Genomic DNA, 18218 nt, shown 5'->3' with positions numbered 1-18218 from the left:
TGCACTGTGGATTAGCCCTGTCCCAGGCAGAGAGGTTACACTGCACTGTGGATTAGCCCTGGCCCCGGCAGAGAGGTTACACTGCACTGTGGATTAGCCCTGGCCCCGGCAGAGAGGTTACACTGCACTGTGGATTAGCCCTGGCCCCGGCAGAGAGGTTACACTGCACTGTGGATTAGCCCTGGCCCCGGCAGAGAGGTTACACTGCACTGTGGATTAGCCTGTCCCCGGCAGAGAGGTTACACTGCACTGTGGATTAGCCCTGTCTCCGGCAGAGAGGATACACTGCACTGTGGATTAGCCCTGTCCCCGGCAGAGAGGTTACACTGCACTGTGGATTAGCCCTTGCCCCGGCAGAGAGGTTACACTGCACTGTGGATTAGCCCTGGCCCCGGCAGAGAGGTTACACTGCACTGTGGATTAGCCCTGTCCCCGGCAGAGAGGTTACACTGCACTGTGGATTAGCCCTGTCCCCGGCAGAGAGGTTACACTGCACTGTGGATTAGCCCTGTCTCCGGCAGAGAGGATACACTGAACTGTGGATTAGCCCTGTCCCCGGCAGAGAGGTTACACTGCACTGTGGATTAGCCCTGGCCCCGGCAGAGAGGTTACACTGCACTGTGGATTAGCCCTGGCCCCGGCAGAGAGGTTACACTGCACTGTGGATTAGCCCTGTCCCCGGCAGAGAGGTTACACTGCACTGTGGATTAGCCCTGTCTCCGGCAGAGAGGTTACACTGCACTGTGGATTAGCCCTGTCCCCGGCAGAGAGGTTACACTGCACTGTGGAATGTTGCAGTGTCTGAGGAGCGGTGGGGTACGGTCGTTAGGTCGACATGAGTTTTTCACATTTCTTTCTTCTCCACTTTTTGGACTTTTTCATACTTTACGATCCACGTGGACTACAATTGTGAATAGTGACCTGCGCCGAGCGCGGCGAGACGTGTGAGGGGACGCGGTGCACTAATTGGGGTTCCCGGTCACTTTATAAAGAAAACGACACCAATAAAAGTCTAAAAACACATGTCGACCTTTTCACCTGTCGACCTGATGACGCAATGACCCATACCCGGAGCGGCAGTGTAATGCAGCGTGGGTGATGAGGTCATCCTGCCGCTCTGAGCGCTGTGATGTCATTATATTATCTCCCAGCGCTGATTCCGGCAGTCACATGGAGCAGTGTGGCCGCTTCCAGACACACCTGAGCTAGGTTTTGTTGTCTGGGGCAGATATATTAAGCCTCGGAGAGAGATAAAGTACCAGCCAATCAGCTCCCCGCTGCCATGTTACATTCTGTGTTCAAAAAATGGCAGCGAGGAGCTGATTGGCTGGTACTTTATCTCTCCCCGAGGCTTAGTACATCTGCCCCTAGACACAAATACAGGTATACTGTGGAGACCTGCAGTGGTGTGATCAGACCGCATCTCTCCAGCTGGGAGCGTACTACAAATCCCAGCATGCAGTTTCCACAGTAGCCTGTTACCGGCCCAGGGAGAGTCTGGGTAAAGTCGCTGAGCCGACGCCTTGGCACCGGGGCCTGGATTATAACAGCCCAGATATCTGCACGGATCCCTGGTCTGGGCCTGATGTGGGGCAGATGCACCAACGCTTGGAGAGAGAGATAAAGTACCAGCCAGCTCCTGTCATTTTCCCCACACAACCGCTAAGTCGCTGATTAGCTGGTACTTTATCTCTCTCCAGCTGTTGATGTATATGTCCGTCCCTTCGTGTGGTGCGTCGTGCTGCTGTATACCTGCCCTCGCCGCCCTCAGCGCCCTCGCTCACCAGTAACTGATCTCTGAAAATAATTACATGGAAATAAAGTGAATTTAAATGAAAACAGAAAGGAAGTCTTCTGGCTAGTAAGGTACCGGTGTGTTATTTGGTGCCTCACTCGCCTCACTCATGCACAGCAGACCGACGAGAGCGGCGAGTTACCGGTGTGTTACTGGGTGCCTCACATCTGCCTCATTCACAGCAGACCTCTGATAGCAGTGAGTTACCGGGGTGTTATTGGGTGCCTCATGTCTCCTCATTCACAGTAGACCCCGTACAGTGGTGAGTTACCGGTGTGTTATTGGGTGCCTCATGTCTCCTCATTCACAGCAGACCCCGTACAGTGGCGAGTTACCGGTGTGTTATTTGGTGCCTCATGTCTCCTCATTCACAGCAGACCCCGTACAGTGGCGAGTTACCGGTGTGTTATTGGGTGCCTCATGTCTCCTCATTCACAGCAGACCACGTACAGTGGCGAGTTACCGGTGTGTTATTTGGTGCCTCGTGTCACCTCATTCACAGCAGACCCCGTACAGTGGTGAGTTACCGGTGTGTTATTGGGTGCCTCATGTCTCCTCATTCACAGCACACCCCGTACAGTGGCGTTTTACCGGTGTGTTATTGGGTGCCTCATGTCTCCTCATTCACAGCAGACCCCGTACAGTGGCGAGTTACCGGTGTGTTATTGGGTGCCTCATGTCTCCTCATTCACAGCAGACCCTGTACAGTGGCGAGTTTCCGGTGTGTTATTGGGTGCCTCGTGTCACCTCATTCACAGCAGACCTCTGATAGCAGTGAGTTACCGGTGTGTTATTGGGTGCCTCGTGTCACCTCATTCACAGCAGACCCCGTACAGTGGTGAGTTACCGGTGTGTTATTGGGTGCCTCATGTCTCCTCATTCACAGCACACCCCGTACAGTGGCGTTTTACCGGTGTGTTATTGGGTGCCTCATGTCTCCTCATTCACAGCAGACCCCGTACAGTGGCGAGTTACCGGTGTGTTATTGGGTGCCTCATGTCTCCTCATTCACAGCACACCCCGTACAGTGGCGTTTTACCGGTGTGTTATTGGGTGCCTCATGTCTCCTCATTCACAGCACACCCCGTACAGTGGTGAGTTACCGGTGTGTTATTGGGTGCCTCACGTCTCCTCATTCACAGCAGACCCCGTACAGTGGCGAGTTACCAGTGTTCTATTGGGTGCCTCATGTCTCGGAGAGCGAGGCAGATGTAATACTGAGAGGTGACCTCGGCTGGCAGGTGTCTGGGAATGTTCCTCTTTTAGTGATATACGTGTCTGAGACGTGTGATTTCCGCCATGTGCACCTCAGCCGAAGCTTCCTCTTCCCCTACAGAGGGGGATGCAGGCTGGGGACCGGCTCTCACCGCACAGGCCTGCCCGCCATGTCTTATCTCTGGGTGCCAGACTTCCTGGCCGCCAGTATATGGTTGTACAACACTGACAGTGATAGAGTGTCAGCTCTTTGTCCCCTGTGGGTGAGGGGGCTGTGACATGGGGTGAAGGTGAGCGGGTAGGCCGCGTGTTATAATGAGTGACCCTCACTATATAAGCTCAAAGACGCAGGGTATAATGCACACAGCGCAGAGACACAGGGTACAGTGCACACAGCGCAGAGCTGCAGAGACACAGGGTATAATGCACACAGCGCAGAGCTGCAGAGACACAGGGTACAGTGCACACAGCGCAAAGATACAGGGTATAATGCACACAGCGCAGAGCTGCAGAGACACAGGGTACAGTGCACACAGCGCAGAGATACAGGGTATAATGCACACAGCGCAGAGCTGCAGAGACACAGGGTACAGTGCACACAGCGCAGAGATACAGGGTATAATGCACACAGCGCAGAGCTGCAGAGACACAGGGTACAGTGCACATAGCGCAGAGCTGCAGAGACACAGGGTACAGTGCACATAGCACAGAGCTGCAGAGACACAGGGTACAGTGCACACAGCGCAGAGACACAGGGTATAATGCACAGAGCGCAGAGCTGCAGAGACACAGGGTACAGTGCACACAGCGCAGAGATACAGGGTATAATGCACAGAGCGCAGAGCTGCAGAGACACAGGGTACAGTGCACACAGCGCAGAGATACAGGGTATAATGCACACAGCGCAGAGCTGCAGAGACACAGGGTACAGTGCACACAGCGCAGAGCTGCAGAGACACAGGGTATAATGCACACAGCGCAGAGCTGCAGAGACACAGGGTACAGTGCACACAGCGCAGAGATACAGGGTATAATGCACACAGCGCAGAGCTGCAGAGACACAGGGTATAATGCACACAGCGCAGAGCTGCAGAGACACAGGGTACAGTGCACACAGCGCAGAGACACAGGGTATAATGCACACAGCGCAGAGCTGCAGAGACACAGGGTACAGTGCACACAGCGCAGAGCTGCAGAGACAGGGTATAATGCACACAGCGCAGAGCTGCAGAGACACAGGGTATAATGCACACAGCGCAGAGCTGCAGAGACACAGGGTACAGTGCACACAGCGCAGAGCTGCAGAGACTCAGGGTACAGTGCACACAGCGCAGAGCTGCAGAGACACAGGGTACAGTGCACACAGCGCAGAGCTGCAGAGACGCAGGGTATAATGCACACAGCGCAGAAACGCAGGGTATAATGCACACAGCGCAGAGCTGCAGAGACACAGGGTATAATGCACACAGCGCAGAAACGCAGGGTATAATGCACACAGTGCAGAGCTGCAGAGACGCAGGGTATAATGCACACAGAGCAGAGCTGCAGAGACACAGGGTACAGTGCACACAGCGCAGAGACACAGGGTATAATGCACACAGCGCAGAGATACAGGGTATAATGCACACAGCGCAGAGATACAGGGTATAATGCACACAGCGCAGAGATACAGGGTATAATGCACACAGCGTAGAGATACAGGGTATAATGCACACAGCGCAGAGATACAGGGTATAATGCACACAGCGCAGAGATACAGGGTATAATGCACACAGCGTAGAGATACAGGGTATAATGCACACAGCGCAGAGATACAGGGTATAATGCACACAGCGCAGAGACACAGGGTACAGTGCACACAGCGCAGAGACACAGGGTACAGTGCACACAGCGCAGAGCTGCACAGACTCAGGGTATAATGCACACAGCGCAGAGATACAGGGTATAATGCACACAGCGCAGAGATACAGGGTATAATGCACACAGCGCAGAGATACAGGGTATAATGCACACAGCGTAGAGATACAGGGTATAATGCACACAGCGCAGAGATACAGGGTATAATGCACACAGCGCAGAGATACAGGGTATAATGCACACAGCGGAGAGATACAGGGTATAATGCACACAGCGCAGAGATACAGGGTATAATGCACACAGCGCAGAGATACAGGGTATAATGCACACAGCGCAGAGATACAGGGTATAATGCACACAGCGCAGAGACACAGGGTACATGCACACAGCGCAGAGATACAGGGTATAATGCACACAGCGCAGAGATACAGGGTATAATGCACACAGCGCAGAGATACAGGGTATAATGCACACAGCGCAGAGATACAGGGTATAATGCACACAGCGCAGAGATACAGGGTATAATGCACACAGCGCAGAGATACAGGGTATAATGCACACAGCGCAGAGATACAGGGTATAATGCACACAGCGCAGAGATACAGGGTATAATGCACACAGCGCAGAGATACAGGGTATAATGCACACAGCGCAGAGATACAGGGTATAATGCACACAGCGCAGAGATACAGGGTATAATGCACACAGCGTAGAGATACAGGGTATAATGCACACAGCGCAGAGATACAGGGTATAATGCACACAGCGTAGAGATACAGGGTATAATGCACACAGCGCAGAGATAAAGGGTATAATGCACACAGTGCAGAGACACAGGGTATAATGCACACAGCGCAGAGCTGCATAGGCGCAGGGTATAATGCACACAGTGCAGAGATACAGGGTATAATGTACACAGTGCAGAGCTGCAGAGACACAGGGTATAATGCACACAGCGCAGAGCTGCATAGGCGCAGGGTATAATACACACAGTGCAGAGATACAGAGTATAATGCACACAGCGCAGAGATACAGGGTTTAATGCACACAGTGCAGAGACACAGGGTATAATGCACACAGCGCAGAGCTGCATAGGCGCAGGGTATAATGCACACAGTGCAGAGATGCAGGGTATAATGTACACAGTGCAGAGCTGCAGAGACACAGGGTATAATGCACACAGCGCAGAGCTGCATAGGCGCAGGGTATAATGCACACAGCGCAGAGATACAGGGTATAATGCACACAGTGCAGAGCTGCAGAGACACAGGGTATAATGCACACAGCGCAGAGATACAGGGTATAATGCACACAGAGCAGAGATACAGGGTATAATGCACACAGCGCAGAGATACAGGGTATAATGCACACAGTGCAGAGCTGCAGAGATACAGGGTATAATGCACACAGCGCAGAGATACAGGGTATAATGCACACAGCGCAGAGATACAGGGTATAATGCACACAGCGCAGAGACACAGGGTATAATGCACACAGCGCAGAGATACAGGGTATAATGCACACAGCGCAGAGATACAGGGTATAATGCACACAGCGCAGAGATACAGGGTATAATGCACACAGCGCAGAGATACAGGGTATAATGCACACAGAGCAGAGATACAGGGTATAATGCATACAGCGTAGAGATACAGGGTATAATGCACACAGTGCAGAGATACAGGGTATAATGCACACAGCGCAGAGATACAGGGTATAATGCACACAGCGTAGAGATACAGGGAATAATGCACACAGCGCAGAGATACAGGGTATAATGCACACAGCGCAGAGACACAGGGTACAATGCACACAGCGCAGAGATACAGGGTATAATGCACACAGCGCAGAGACACAGGGTATAATGCACACAGCGCAGAGACACAGGGTATAATGCACACAGCGCAGAGATACAGGGTATAATGCACACAGCGCAGAGATACAGGGTATAATGCACACAGCGTAGAGACACAGGGTATAATGCACACAGCGCAGAGCTGCAGAGACACGGGGTATAATGCACACAGCGCAGAGATACAGGGTATAATGCACACAGCGCAGAGCTGCATAGGCGCAGGGTATAATACACACAGCGCAGAGATACAGGGTATAATGCACACAGCGCAGGGCTGCAGAGACACAGGGTATAATGCACACAGCGCAGAGATACAGGGTATAATGCACACAGCGCAGAGCTGCATAGGCGCAGGGTATAATACACACAGCGCAGAGATACAGGGTATAATGCACACAGCGCAGGGCTGCAGAGACACAGGGTATAATGCACACAGCGCAGAGCTGCAGAGACACAGGGTATAATGCACACAGCGCAGAGCTGCAGAGATACAGGGTATAATGCACACAGCGTAGAGACACAGGGTATAATGCACACAGCGCAGAGATACAGGGTATAATGCACACAGCGCAGAGCTGCATAGGCGCAGGGTATAATACACACAGCGCAGAGATACAGGGTATAATGCACACAGCGCAGAGCTGCAGCGACGCAGGGTATAATGCACACAGCGCAGAGCTGCAGAGACACGGTACAGTGCACACAGCGCAGAGACACAGGGTACAGTGCACACAGCGCAGAGCTGCAGAGACGCAGAGCATAATGCACACAGCGCAGAGCTGCATAGATGCAGGGTACAGTGCACACAGCGCCGAGCTGCAGAGACGCAGATTATAATGCACACAGCGCAGAGCTGCAGAGACACAGGGTATAATGCACACAGCGCAGAGCTGCAGGGGTACAGGGTACAGTGCACACAGCGCAGAGCTGCAGAGGTACAGGGTACAGTGCACACAGCGCAGAGCTGCAGAGACGCAGAGCCTAATGCACACAGCGCAGAGCTGCAGAGACGCAGGGTATAATGCACACATCGCAGAGATACAGGGTATAATGCACACAGCGTAGAGCTGCAGAGACGCAGGGTATAATGCACACATCGCAGAGATACAGGGTATAATGCACACAGCGCAGAGCTGCAGAGACGCAGGGTATAATGCACACAGCGCAGAGCTGCAGAGACGCAGGGTATAATGCACACAGCGCAGAGCTGCAGAGACACGGTACAGTGCACACAGCGCAGAGACACAGGGTACAGTGCACACAGCGCAGAGCTGCAGAGACGCAGAGCATAATGCACACAGCGCAGAGCTGCATAGATGCAGGGTACAATGCACACAGCGCAGAGAAGCAGAGCATAATGCACACAGCGCAGAGCTGCAGAGACACAGGGTGCAGTGCACACAGCGCAGAGCTGTACAGACGCAGGGTACAGTGCACACAGCGCAGAGCTGCAGAGACGCAGAGTATAATGCACACAGCGCAGAGCTGCAGAGACACAGGGTATAATGCACACAGCGCAGAGCTGCAGGGGTACAGGGTACAGTGCACACAGCGCAGAGCTGCAGAGGTACAGGGTACAGTGCACACAGTGCAGAGCTGCAGAGACGCAGAGCCTAATGCACACAGCGCAGAGCTGCAGAGACGCAGGGTATAATGCACACATCGCAGAGATACAGGGTATAATGCACACAGCGCAGAGCTGCAGAGACGCAGGGTATAATGCACACATCGCAGAGATACAGGGTATAATGCACACAGCGCAGAGCTGCAGAGACGCAGGGTATAATGCACACAGCGCAGAGCTGCAGAGACGCAGGGTATAATGCACACAGCGCAGAGCTGCAGAGACACGGTACAGTGCACACAGCGCAGAGACACAGGGTACAGTGCACACAGCGCAGAGCTGCAGAGACGCAGAGCATAATGCACACAGCGCAGAGCTGCATAGATGCAGGGTACAGTGCACACAGCGCAGAGAAGCAGAGCATAATGCACACAGCGCAGAGCTGTACAGACGCAGGGTACAGTGCACACAGCGCAGAGCTGCAGAGACACAGGGTGCAGTGCACAGCGCAGAGCTGTACAGACGCAGGGTACAGTGCACACATCGCAGAGCTGCACAGACGCAGGGTACAGTGCACACAGCGCAGAGCTGCAGAGACACAGGGTGCAGTGCACAGCGCAGAGCTGTACAGACGCAGGGTACAGTGCACACATCGCAGAGCTGCACAGACGCAGGGTACAGTGCACACAGCGCAGAGCTGCACAGACGCAGGGTACAGTGCACACAGCGCAGAGCTGCACAGACGCAGGGTACAGTGCACACAACGCAGAGCTGCATAGACTCAGGGTGTAATGCACACAGTGCAGAGCTGTAGAGATACAGGTTATAATGCACACAGCGCAGAGCTGTAGAGCCACATGCTGTGATAGGGATGACAGCCAGTGGTGAGACCGGTGCAGCCTGTGCTGTGGAAGTGACTGATTCTGAGAGAGCGTGACACAGAGCGGAGGCTGCAGTGAGAGTGTCACACGGGGAGAAAGAGAAAGTGAGCAGAGCAGCGTTACCTCATGCCGTATACACGCTGTGGACGAGCGTAGAGCCCATCACAGGCCATGGTGAGACCCCTCCGCTTCCTCGCTGCGTGCTGTGCAGGGGTGTGTCACCGCTTCCTCGCTGCGTGCTGTGCAGGGGTGTGTCACCGCTTCCTCGCTGCGTGCTGTGCAGGGGTGTGTCACCGCTTCCTCGCTGCGTGCTGTGCTGGGGTGTGTCACCGCTTCCTCGCTGCGTGCTGTGCAGGGGTGTGTCACCGCTTCCTCGCTGCGTGCTGTGCAGGGGTGTGTCACCGCTTCCTCGCTGCGTGCTGTGCAGGGGTGTGTCACCGCTTCCTCGCTGCGTGCTGTGCAGGGGTGTGTCACCGCTTCCTCGCTGCGTGCTGTGCAGGGGTGTGTCACCGCTTCCTCGCTGCGTGCTGTGCAGGGGTGTGTCACCGCTTCCTCGCTGCGTGCTGTGCAGGGGTGTGTCACCGCTCCCTCGCTGCGTGCTGTGCAGGGGTGTGTCACCGCTTCCTCGCTGCGTGCTGTGCAGGGGTGTGTCACCGCTTCCTCGCTGCGTGCTGTGCAGGGGTGTGTCACCGCTTCCTCGCTGCGTGCTGTGCAGGGGTGTGTCACCGCTTCCTCGCTGCGTGCTGTGCAGGAGTGTGTCACCGCTCCCTCGCTGCGTGCTGTGCAGGGGTGTGTCACCGCTTCCTCGCTGCGTGCTGTGCAGGGGTGTGTCACCGCTTCCTCGCTGCGTGCTGTGCAGGGGTGTGTCACCGCTTCCTCGCTGCGTGCTGTGCAGGGGTGTGTCACCGCTTCCTCGCTGCGTGCTGTGCAGGGGTGTGTCACCGCTCCCTCGCTGCGTGCTGTGCAGGGGTGTGTCACCGCTTCCTCGCTGCGTGCTGTGCAGGGGTGTGTCACCGCTTCCTCGCTGCGTGCTGTGCAGGGGTGTGTCACCGCTTCCTCGCTGCGTGCTGTGCAGGGGTGTGTCACCGCTTCCTCGCTGCGTGCTGTGCAGGGGTGTGTCACCGCTTCCTCGCTGCGTGCTGTGCTGGGGTGTGTCACCGCTTCCTCGCTGCGTGCTGTGCAGGGGTGTGTCACCGCTTCCTCGCTGCGTGCTGTGCAGGGGTGTGTCACCGCTCCCTCGCTGCGTGCTGTGCAGGGGTGTGTCACCGCTTCCTCGCTGCGTGCTGTGCAGGGGTGTGTCACCGCTTCCTCGCTGCGTGCTGTGCAGGGGTGTGTCACCGCTTCCTCGCTGCGTGCTGTGCAGGGGTGTGTCACCGCTTCCTCGCTGCGTGCTGTGCAGGGGTGTGTCACCGCTTCCTCGCTGCGTGCTGTGCAGGGGTGTGTCACCGCTTCCTCGCTGCGTGCTGTGCAGGGGTGTGTCACCGCTTCCTCGCGTGCTGTGCAGGGGTGTGTCACCGCTTCCTCGCTGCGTGCTGTACAGGGGTGTGTCACCGCTTCCTCGCTGCGTGCTGTTCACAGGTGTGTCACCGCTTCCTCGCTGCGTGCTGTGCAGGGGTGTGTCACCGCTTCCTCGCTGCGTGCTGTGCAGGGGTGTGTCACCGCTCCCTCGCTGCGTGCTGTGCAGGGGTGTGTCACCGCTTCCTCGCTGCGTGCTGTGCAGGGGTGTGTCACCGCTCCCTCGCTGCGTGCTGTGCAGGGGTGTGTCACCGCTTCCTCGCTGCGTGCTGTGCAGGGGTGTGTCACCGCTTCCTCGCTGCGTGCTGTACAGGGGTGTGTCACCGCTTCCTCGCTGCGTGCTGTGCAGGGGTGTGTCACCGCTTCCTCGCTGCGTGCTGTGCAGGGGTGTGTCACCGCTTCCTCGCTGCGTGCTGTGCAGGGGTGTGTCACCGCTCCCTCGCTGCGTGCTGTGCAGGGGTGTGTCACCGCTTCCTCGCTGCGTGCTGTGCTGGGGTGTGTCACCGCTTCCTCGCTGCGTGCTGTGCAGGGGTGTGTCACCGCTTCCTCGCTGCGTGCTGTGCAGGGGTGTGTCACCGCTTCCTCGCTGCGTGCTGTGCAGGGGTGTGTCACCGCTTCCTCGCTGCGTGCTGTGCAGGGGTGTGTCACCGCTTCCTCGCTGCGTGCTGTGCAGGGGTGTGTCACCGCTTCCTCGCTGCGTGCTGTGCAGGGGTGTGTCACCGCTTCCTCGCTGCGTGCTGTGCAGGGGTGTGTCACCGCTTCCTCGCTGCGTGCTGTGCAGGGGTGTGTCACCGCTTCCTCGCTGCGTGCTGTGCAGGGGTGTGTCACCGCTTCCTCGCTGCGTGCTGTGCAGGGGTGTGTCACCGCTTCCTCGCTGCGTGCTGTGCAGGGGTGTGTCACCGCTTCCTCGCTGCGTGCTGTGCAGGGGTGTGTCACCGCTTCCTCGCTGCGTGCTGTGCAGGGGTGTGTCACCGCTTCCTCGCTGCGTGCTGTGCAGGGGTGTGTCACCGCTTCCTCGCTGCGTGCTGTGCAGGGGTGTGTCACCGCTTCCTCGCTGCGTGCTGTGCAGGGGTGTGTCACCGCTTCCTCGCTGCGTGCTGTGCAGGGGTGTGTCACCGCTTCCTCGCTGCGTGCTGTGCAGGGGTGTGTCACCGCTTCCTCGCTGCGTGCTGTGCAGGGGTGTGTCACCGCTTCCTCGCTGCGTGCTGTGCAGGGGTGTGTCACCGCTCCCTCGCTGCGTGCTGTGCAGGGGTGTGTCACCGCTCCCTCGCTGCGTGCTGTGCAGGGGTGTGTCACCGCTCCCTCGCTGCGTGCTGTGCAGGGGTGTGTCACCGCTTCCTCGCTGCGTGCTGTGCAGGGGTGTGTCACCGCTTCCTCGCTGCGTGCTGTGCAGGGGTGTGTCACCGCTTCCTCGCTGCGTGCTGTGCAGGGGTGTGTCACCGCTTCCTCGCTGCGTGCTGTGCAGGGGTGTGTCACCGCTTCCTCGCTGCGTGCTGTGCAGGGGTGTGTCACCGCTTCCTCGCTGCGTGCTGTGCAGGGGTGTGTCACCGCTTCCTCGCTGCGTGCTGTGCAGGGGTGTGTCACCGGGACACAGCACAGTGTTATTATATCATTGTCTTACACCTGAGGCCTATTTACCGGGGATTGCAATTCTCAGTGCGTGTCGCAGGCTGACAGACAATTGCTGCTATTTATCAAGGTGGGAGAGTTCTTGGTGACGATGCGTTGTGCGGTGATGTGCAGCTGAGCGCGCTCCACCATCTTTCTATGTGTGAGGCGATGTAGTTGTGATGGGAATTGAGAATAAGGGTCAGTCTAGACTAAAGGACGACTTATGTCACCCACACGTGACCCGTAAGGTTAGAACCTGGGACCCAATGTGCACCCTCACGGGCTCACTTCTCTCGCTGCGCTACAGGCAAGGGCCCTAATTCGGACCTTATCGCTGGGCAGCGATGTTTGCACTGCTGCGATCAGATAGTCGCCGCCCATAGGGGAATGTATTTTTGCTGTGCAAGTGTGCGATTGCATGTGTAGCAGAGCTGTACAAAAAGATCTTGTGCAGTCTCTATATTCTCCCTAATTCATAGGAGCCCTGGATTAAAGGGATTTTATGTCACGTCTAACTATATTCCGTGGTACGGCGTGCAGAGGTGCGTACCATGTATGGGTATTATAGGTCCCAGACGACCACACGTGTTATGAGCTTTCATTTATATAGTGCTACCAAATTTGTAGCGCCGTACAGGGAGAATTACAAGCCAGACAGTACAGTATAATGAGGCTCAGGCAGACAGTACAGGGGCAAAGATCAGACTGTGAGATAATAAGAGTTATGACCCGCGCCCCGGGAGGGGAGGACAGACAGGATTAGAGTTGCTGGCTGCGAGTGGGAGGGAACTGGATACAGGGATAGTGCAGGGCGGAGGGCCCTGCTGTGGGATCTCACAGTCCTGTACAAGGAGGGACGGATAGCAGTTGCAAGAGGCCTGGCAGGCTTTAATGACTGGGTAGACATATTGGATGGGGGAGAGACTTCCAGAGCAGTTTGCATGTTGGAGTATCCGGGGAAGAGGGAGTGTGGTATGGGGTGAGGTTGGAGATGTAGGATGAGGAGGAGCAGTAGAGTGCTATGAAAGTAAGGGGAAGAGGGAGTTTGGTATGAGGTGAGGTTGGAGATGTAGGATGAGGAGGAGCAGTAGAGTGCTATGACAGTAAGGGGAAGAGGGAGTGTGGTATGGGGTGAGGTTGGAGATGTAGGATGAGGAGGAGCAGTAGAGTGCTATGAAAGTAAGGGGAAGAGGGAATGTGGTTTAGGGTGAGGTTGGAGATGTAGGATGAGGAGGAGCAGTAGAGTGCTATGAAAGTAAGGGGAAGATGGAGTCTGGTATGTGGTGAGGTTGGAGATGTAGGATGAGGAGGAGCAGTAGAGTGCTATGACAGTAAGGGGAAGAGGGAGTTTGGTATGGGGTGAGGTTGGAGATGTAGGATGAGGAGGAGCAGTAGAGTGCTATGACAGTAAGGGGAAGAGGGAGTTTGGTATGGGGTGAGGTTGGAGATGTAGGATGAGGAGGAGCAGTAAAGTGCTATGACAGTAAGGGGATGAGGGAGTTTGTTATGGGGTGAGGTTGGAGATGTAGGATGAGGAGGAGCAGTAGAGTGCTATGAAAGTAAGGGGAAGAGGGAATGTGGTTTAGGGTGAGGTTGGAGATGTAGGATGAGGAGGAGCAGTAGAGTGCTATGAAAGTAAGGGGAAGAGGGAGTGTGGTATGAGGTGAGGTTGGAGATGTAGGATGAGGAGGAGCAGTAGAGTGCTATGACAGTAAGGGGAAGAGGGAGTTTGGTATGGGGTGAGGTTGGAGATGTAGGATGAGGAGGAGCAGTAGAGTGCTATGAAAGTAAGGGGAAGAGGGAGTTTGGTATGGGGTGAGGTTGGAGATGTAGGATGAGGAGGAGCAGTAGAGTGCTATGACAGTAAGGGGAAGAGGGAGTGTGGTATGGGGTGAGGTTGGAAATATAGGATGAGGAGGAGCAGTAGAGTGCTATGACAGTAAGGGGAAGAGGGAGTGTGGTATGGGGTGAGGTTGGAAATATAGGATGAGGAGGAGCAGTAGAGTGCTATGAAAGTAAGGGGAAGAGGGAGTTTGGTATGGGGTGAGGTTGGAGATGTAGGATGAGGAGGAGCAGTAGAGTGCTATGACAGTAAGGGGAAGAGGGAGTGTGGTATGGGGTGAGGTTGGAGATGTAGGATGAGGAGGAGCAGTAGAGTGCTATGACAGTAAGGGGAAGAGGGAGTGTGGTATGGGGTGAGGTTGGAGATGTAGGATGAGGAGGAGCAGTAGAGTGCTATGACAGTAAGGGGAAGAGGGAGTTTGTTATGGGGTGAGGTTGGAGATGTAGGATGAGGAGGAGCAGTAGAGTTCTGTGAATGTAAGGGGAAGAGGGAGTTTGGTATGGGGTGAGGTTGGAAATATAGGATGAGGAGGAGCAGTAGAGTGCTATGACAGTAAGGGGATGAGGGAGTGTGGTATGGGGTGAGGTTGGAAATATAGGATGAGGAGGAGCAGTAGAGTGCTATGACAGTAAGGGGAAGAGGGAGTGTGGTATGAGGTGAGGTTGGAGATGTAGGATGAGGAGGAGCAGTAGAGTGCTATGACAGTTAGGGGATGAGGGAGTTTGTTATGGGGTGAGGTTGGAGATGTAGGATGAGGAGGAGCAGTAGAGTGCTATGACAGTAAGGGGAAGAGGGAGTTTGGTATGGGGTGAGGTTGGAAATATAGGAAGAGGAGGAGCAGTAGAGTGCTATGACAGTAAGGGGAAGAGGGAGTGTGGTATGGGGTGAGGTTGGAAATATAGGATGAGGAGGAGCAGTAGAGTGCTATGACAGTAAGGGGATGAGGGAGTGTGGTATGGGGTGAGGTTGGAAATATAGGATGAGGAGGAGCAGTAGAGTGCTATGACAGTAAGGGGAAGAGGGAGTGTGGTATGAGGTGAGGTTGGAGATGTAGGATGAGGAGGAGCAGTAGAGTGCTATGACAGTAAGGGGAAGAGGGAGTGTGGTATGAGGTGAGGTTGGAGATGTAGGATGAGGAGGAGCAGTAGAGTGCTATGACAGTAAGGGGAAGAGGGAGTGTGGTATGAGGTGAGGTTGGAGATGTAGGATGAGGAGGAGCAGTAGAGTGCTATGACAGTAAGGGGATGAGGGAGTGTGGTATGGGGTGAGGTTGGAAATATAGGATGAGGAGGAGCAGTAGAGTGCTATGACAGTAAGGGGATGAGGGAGTGTGGTATGGGATGAGGTTGGAAATATAGGATGAGGAGGAGCAGTAGAGTGCTATGACAGTAAGGGGAAGAGGGAGTGTGGTATGAGGTGAGGTTGGAGATGTAGGATGAGGAGGAGCAGTAGAGTGCTATGACAGTAAGGGGAATAGGGAGTGTGGTATGAGGTGAGGTTGGAGATGTAGGATGAGGAGGAGCAGTAGAGTGCTATGACAGTAAGGGGATGAGGGAGTTTGTTATGGGGTGAGGTTGGAGATGTAGGATGAGGAGGAGCAGTAGAGTGTTATGAAAGTAAGGGGAAGAGGGAGTTTGGTATGGGGTGAGGTTGGAGATGTAGGATGAGGAGGAGCAGTAGAGTGCTATGACAGTAAGGGGAAGAGGGAGTGTGGTATGGGGTGAGGTTGGAGATGTAGGATGAGGAGGAGCAGTAGAGTGCTATGACAGTAAGGGGAAGAGGGAGTGTGGTATGGGGTGAGGTTGGAGATGTAGGATGAGGAGGAGCAGTAGAGTGCTATGACAGTAAGGGGAAGAGGGAGTGTGGTATGAGGTGAGGTTGGAGATGTAGGATGAGGAGGAGCAGTAGAGTGCTATGACAGTTAGGGGATGAGGGAGTTTGTTATGGGGTGAGGTTGGAGATGTAGGATGAGGAGGAGCAGTAGAGTGCTATGACAGTAAGGGGAAGAGGGAGTTTGGTATGGGGTGAGGTTGGAAATATAGGAAGAGGAGGAGCAGTAGAGTGCTATGACAGTAAGGGGAAGAGGGAGTGTGGTATGGGGTGAGGTTGGAAATATAGGATGAGGAGGAGCAGTAGAGTGCTATGACAGTAAGGGGATGAGGGAGTGTGGTATGGGGTGAGGTTGGAAATATAGGATGAGGAGGAGCAGTAGAGTGCTATGACAGTAAGGGGAAGAGGTAGTGTGGTATGGGGTGAGGTTGGAGATGTAGGATGAGGAGGAGCAGTAGAGTGCTATGACAGTAAGGGGAAGAGGGAGTGTGGTATGAGGTGAGGTTGGAGATGTAGGATGAGGAGGAGCAGTAGAGTGTTATGAAAGTAAGGGGAAGAGGGAGTTTGGTATGGGGTGAGGTTGGAGATGTAGGATGAGGAGGAGCAGTAGAGTGCTATGACAGTAAGGGGAAGAGGGAGTGTGGTATGGGGTGAGGTTGGAGATGTAGGATGAGGAGGAGCAGTAGAGTGCTATGACAGTAAGGGGATGAGGGAGTTTGTTATGGGGTGAGGTTGGAGATGTAGGATGAGGAGGAGCAGTAGAGTTCTGTTAATGTAAGGGGAAGAGGGAGTTTGGTATGGGGTGAGGTTGGAGATGTAGGATGAGGAGGAGCAGTAGAGTTCTATGAAAGTAAGGGGAAGAGGGAGTGTGGTTTGGGGTGAGGTTGGAGATGAAGGAAGAGGAGGTTGGAGATGAAGGAAGAGGAGGAGCAGTAGAGTGCTATGAAAGTAAGGGGAAGAGGGAGTCTGGTATGGGGTGAGGTTGGAGATGTAGGATGAGGAGGAGCAGTAGAGTGCTATGAAAGTAAGGGGAAGAGGGAGTCTGGTATGGGGTGAGGTTGGAGATGTAGGATGAGGAGGAGCAGTAGAGTTCTATGAAAGTAAGGGGAAGAGGGAGTGTGGTTTGGGGTGAGGTTGGATATGTAGGATGAGGAGGAGCAGTAGAGTTCTATGAAAGTAAGGGGAAGAGGGAGTGTGGTTTGGGGTGAGGTTGGAGATGAAGGAAGAGGAGGTTGGAGATGAAGGAAGAGGAGGAGCAGTAGAGTGCTATGAAAGTAAGGGGAAGAGGGAGTGTGGTTTGGGGTGAGGTTGGAGATGAAGGAAGAGGAGGTTGGAGATGAAGGAAGAGGAGGAGCAGTAGAGTGCTATGAAAGTAAGGGGAAGAGGGAGTGTGGTTTGGGGTGAGGTTGGAGATGAAGGAAGAGGAGGTTGGAGATGAAGGAAGAGGAGGAGCAGTAGAGTGCTATGAAAGTAAGGGGAAGAGGGAATGTGGTTTAGGGTGAGGTTGGAGATGTAGGATGAGGAGGAGCAGTTGAGTGCTATGAAAGTAAGGGGAAGAGGGAGTTTGGTATGGGGTGAGGTTGGAGATGAAGGATGAGGAGCAGTATAGTGATATGACAGTAAGGGGAAGAGGGAATGTGGTTTAGGGTGAGGTTGGAGATGTAGGATGAGGAGGAGCAGTTGAGTGCTATGACAGTAAGGGATAAGGAGCTCACCCTGGATCCTGTGGGGTGTGGGGAAGCCAGGAGGGGGTGTATCAGGGCCACGAGGAAGAAATATGAGATGAGCAGCAGCTGGGAGGATAGATCTGAGTGAGGAAGACCAGAGAGTTGCAGTTTGCAGTAGTTCAGGCGGGGGATGACAAAGGCATGCCTTCAGGGTGAGGAAGGGTCTGATCATGGAGATGTAGCTGGATTTGGAGATGACATGAGTGTGAGGTGTGTGTGTTGGGGAGGGGTGATTATATACAGATCAGACGATAGATGATCTGCCAGGTGTGTGAGCTCAGGTGACCTAGCAGTCACTTAGGAAGAAGGAATTATGTTTGCCTGGATTGGAGGAGTCTCTAGGGATGAAGTGTTGTATTTACATTTATTTTCCTGTGCGCAGAATGTCGCTGCGCCACATTTTAGAATGGCCTGTAGCACCAGGGACCTTGTGGGAGACGTATCAAAGCTTGGAGCGAAATACAATACCAACCAATCAGCTTCTGTCATTTTTCAATCACAGCCTGTAACATGACAGTCTGGAGC

At 54.6% G+C, this 18218-nt stretch overlaps 1 protein-coding gene across 5 annotated transcripts in view; it reads left to right on the top strand.

Moving 5' to 3' along the window:
* The window catches only part of DNMT3A (DNA methyltransferase 3 alpha), a 340200-nt gene that overhangs the window by 133136 nt on the left and 188846 nt on the right, over positions 1-18218 (top strand). The window lies entirely within an intron of this gene.

This window comes from Pseudophryne corroboree, chromosome 4, assembly GCF_028390025.1.
Source record: "Pseudophryne corroboree isolate aPseCor3 chromosome 4, aPseCor3.hap2, whole genome shotgun sequence".
NCBI classification, from domain to species: domain Eukaryota; kingdom Metazoa; phylum Chordata; class Amphibia; order Anura; family Myobatrachidae; genus Pseudophryne; species Pseudophryne corroboree.
Note: the sequence above shows the minus strand (reverse complement) of the source record. Positions and strands in the feature narration are given on the sequence as shown.